The sequence below is a fragment of the Aplysia californica genome, unplaced genomic scaffold, assembly GCF_000002075.1.
Source record: "Aplysia californica isolate F4 #8 unplaced genomic scaffold, AplCal3.0 scaffold00047, whole genome shotgun sequence".
In the NCBI taxonomy this organism is placed as follows: Eukaryota; Metazoa; Mollusca; class Gastropoda; order Aplysiida; family Aplysiidae; genus Aplysia; species Aplysia californica.
In genome coordinates, this window is record NW_004797317.1 from 598962 (window position 1) to 603342 (window position 4381).

A 4381-nucleotide genomic window follows, 5' to 3' on the forward strand; every position below is an offset into this window, starting at 1 on the left:
CCACAGTCGGTTGTGTGAAAGCATGAGTAGAGAAAACAGGGGTGTGAGAATGAATGAGGGATTAGATAGGTTAATGAATGAATGCGTGAGCCGCGAGAGAAAGAAAGAGGGAGTGTGTGTGTGTGTGTGTGTGTGTGTGTGTGTGTGTGTGTGAGAGAGAGAGAGAGAGAGAGAGAGAGAGAGAGATTAAGAGAGGGAGAGGGAGAGAGGGAGAGAGAGAGGGAGAGACTGCGAGAGAGGAGATTAAGTGTATGTGTGTGTGTGTGATGTGTATGTCTGTGTGTGAGGGAACATTTCCAAAAAAAAGTATGGCACAGTCGACATTGTATTTAAAGATTACATAATAAACAACCTAATAATTATAATGAAATAAAGTCAAGATTTTTTTTATAATAGAGGGTTTTACGGGGCTCGCAACTGCATAATAAGGTCATTTGAGCGCCAAGGGGTGGGTGTCAACAGAGAAGTCTTTACAGGGAATCAGACTTAGACTGCTCACCTCTCTAGCTTCAACAGCCCAAGGTCTGCTTCGACTAACAAGGCACCCCAAAATAGCAGGTCACAAGAGAGTGACAAACATACAAAAGAAGTAGAGGAAAATGACAATAGTAAGGATCAGGAAAGAAAAAGCAGCAGTTCCCTGTTGTAGATCAGGCACAGTTATGAGCGTGACATGAGTCAGCCCATTTACAATTCTACTATGCTTGAACGAGAAATGTACCCCCTTTGGGAATGGCCTAAAGACACTACAGTCAGTGGCACTGCCCCGGGGGGTTGGTCGGGTCTGTCTCCTTGTTTGTCTCTAATCACTGAAAAAAGGCGAGGATACTTGATGCTGCCACAAAATACGTATCCACAAGTTGTGTGAAGCGCTTGCGAAGCTCACTCTGTAAAAAAAGAGCGAGTGGCCAATATCGATCCAGTACTGTATCGACTAAGAGAGCTCAGTATCGATAAGTACTGACGTAGTCTAAACAGCAGTATACATTGCTCCCAGCCGAACGCTCCGAACCCCCGACTCTAGCACGGAGATCACCAGGAGAGAATGCGTCGCTGTTTCGGGCTCTTCCTCTCTACAGCTTGTCTGACGCACTGAGCCCCCTACCGATGTGAGGTCTCCATGCTAGTCCGACTGTTTTCCTCTGCTACCAACTCTTAGTCTTAGGATTCATTCCAGCCTGCGTCCTCTCGCTTCAACCAGATCCAGTGACTGGCTTTCTCTACTGTCTCCTGAAGGGAGTTTAGGAGTTCGTTGCTTTTCTTTGGAGTAAGTCCGGCCACTCTTTTTTTAAGACGCTAGTTGCTACGAAACCTCTGCATCCTACCTCTACAGGAAAATGGGTTGCTTTCCATCCTGCCTCCTCACATTGTTCGACGAGTGCCTCGTATTAGTTTTCTTTCCGCTCATGTGCGGCATAGATATTGTCCTCGTGGGGCACGGGATCGAGGACTGGTGATGGGTCTCATTTAAATATTGAGAAATGCCTAAGCGTCTCAAACAGCTTCTCCCAGTCCAGCCAACCGTACCTGCCCGTGGTGGTCCCTGTCCTCACTGACACGGCTCTGGCGAATGGCGAGTTGTTGGCGCCAACAAACCAACCCCCCCCCCCCCCCGTTTCCTAGAGGAAACAACAGGATGGGAGCAGGTGTGGCCCCACAAGGTGCGTGGTAGACGCTATGCTCCTCACTAACACACCCCTACTCTCCCTTGAGTGGGTGTCTAATCTGCCTAACACATCTACTACTTTTATCAACACACCCTCTGTGGTTGAGAAGGTACCAGCCAGTTTGAGAGTGTCTGGGTGCAGGAGATGGACCGAGCAGAATGCCTGACTTGCTTTCTGGCCGTGAAACCTCTTAGTAAAGGCACAACGACCCAGGACATGACGATCCAATGGCTCCCCCACTTGGCCAATACCTCATGAAAGAGTCGAAAACCTTAGCCAGTAGCCATTGGTGGCGGGGAATGGGCAACGTGAACCCTACCGGAATTACACGGTCACAGGGCAGTTAGGTCTTTCCAGTCTCATGAAAACCCCTAGTACCCTCCTATCCTCAACATGAATGGCCTCTTCTCAGGGTGGGCAGACAGTCCACAGACACCCCAGTCCACAATGCCATGACACAAAGAAAGAAATTACATGCGAGCTCGGACGTCGCCTCGTGGGGCACCGTGAGCTCCACCAGGTGCACCTCTTTCTCTTTTTCCTCCCATAACACCAAGTCTGGCTTTTTTGTAGTTGGAATGGGGTAGAATCTCTCGAAGCCCTTTAAGTCAGCAGCTACCTCCCATGTGCCTCCGCTCTGTTCTTGAATGGCTTCGTTCGCGTTCTTTCTGTTTGGAACCTTGCTTCTTTGCGGAATGAAAGCAATCTTGGTGAGTCCATGCTTCTGTAGCTTGGGGGCGTATTTTCCTTCTATCACCTGTTTTGACATCATTGTGGTGAGCACTTTCAACACCTCTTGTGCCTCCAGGTATATCTGTTAAGAGCCAGGTTGCAGTTTGACAAAAATGTGCTTAATTGTGCTTCATGGTTCATAGCTTACCGCATCTACACTTGTTGTCCTCCTGTACCTTCCATCTGACCAGGTTCACCGGTGAAAGCAAAACAAACGAAGACCGGAAAAGAAAGCTTAGCCTAGATGTGTTCCACTTTCAGATGTCACTCCAACCGACTTTTCTTTAGACTGCATGCTCTTTCCATCTGGTCAATTGTCCTTGCTGGGTACACTGGATGAGATGAATTTTTCGCCTCTCTGCCTCCATCTTTTGCATATGTCTTGTTCCAGTTTTTCTTCTGCCTCTCTGAGACATTTTCCTAAAAGGTCTAAAGTCGCCATTACCTAGCCCCAATCTGTCAGGTTGTGCTGGACCGACAACATCGCCATGCTCCAATGCAGAGATGATCTCGTCAGTTGCAACTCCTGCCTTCCAGTTTCTCGCTGTTTTGACACTTGGAGGTTTTCCTTTGATCTCCTGATCCCTTGATTCTCTCAGCATCATAACGGTTCTAATCTTGCCTGCTTTGTAGATCTCCACTTATTAAGGGTCGAACGAAGGGACCTAATTTAAGTGCATTTGCATAGGATTTAATGAAGGGGAGTACAAAACCCGGGTACCTGACGTCAGTACCCGGGTAGCCGGTTTTGAGCTCTTTGCTCGGGTACCCGGGTATTTGCCCAGCCCTACTGCCCACTGCCCACTATAGATGGGATCGGTCGCCTCAGAACCAAACGTGTTTGTTTTCAGTTTCAGTCGGGCGATCGGCCAATCCCATCCGTAGTGGGCACCCGTATTAACGCCTCCCCTTCTCCTCCCCAGCACAGTTCCGTGAAGAATGGTCTTGGATAGGCCACACAATCTTGTTACATATCCGTACCCTTTTAGTTGGGTTTTTTTTCGTTTCACAATAGATTATCTAGACAGAAAGTCTTCAGAGTGACTCATGTGTTGTTTCACTCTGCTGCAGCACACTTCCTCATTTGTGACGTGGTCAGTGTATGAGATGCCAAAGAGTCGTCTTAAGTCTAAAGCATCTCATTTCGGCTGCTTGGATTTAAACATATACATTAAATTTAAAAACCCCAAAACAAACAGTGTCATTGGCATTATATAAAGCTTCGCCGTCCATCACACGACCGGGCATTCACCCTAGGGCTGGGCAATGAGTCGCTTTAGTAAAAATCCGGATAATAGTATGTTAGTGTACCTCTTCGGCAATATATGATATGAACCTCTTCAGAAAATGGGTTAGAACCACTTCGACAAACGGGTTAGGACTACTTCAACGAATTGGTGCACCAACTTCGGTAAACGTGTCAGGAAAGAGAGTTGAGAGTCTGAATTCGGATAATATTTCATTGAGAATATAGATTATCCGGATTTTGCCCACCTCTAATTCACCCTGCGGACTGCGTACCTCGCAAACACTTTTAGTGTGTGATTTAATGCAAACTTAAGTTCGTGATGATGGATTCTGACTTTGGGGAACAGCTCGCTGTGTAGCTAATCTAGTCTAGTCTGAGTCAACAGTTAGGCTACTGGACTCTGGCAGTGGCAGTCTTACCTTTTCAAGCGCTGACTGCATGAGGTAGGCTGGGGGGGGGGGGGGGGGGGTCAGTAGCTTTGTTTTAAAATGTTGTTTGGTGTTTAGTTTCTTTTAAAAAATAAATAACTGTTCCTAAGCCCCATTCGACACAATCTTATGTTTCCTTTCCTCAAAAGAAGCTTGAATAGCTTCAAACAGTTCCACAGCTTCCTACCAGGCCTAGGCCTATTAAGCAGCTATAATTATAAGGCCTTGGCTTTACAAGACCTTCATTTTTGTGGGGCATGTAGGTTTTCCTTTTTCTCAAAGTCTTACACTTGTCACATATGACC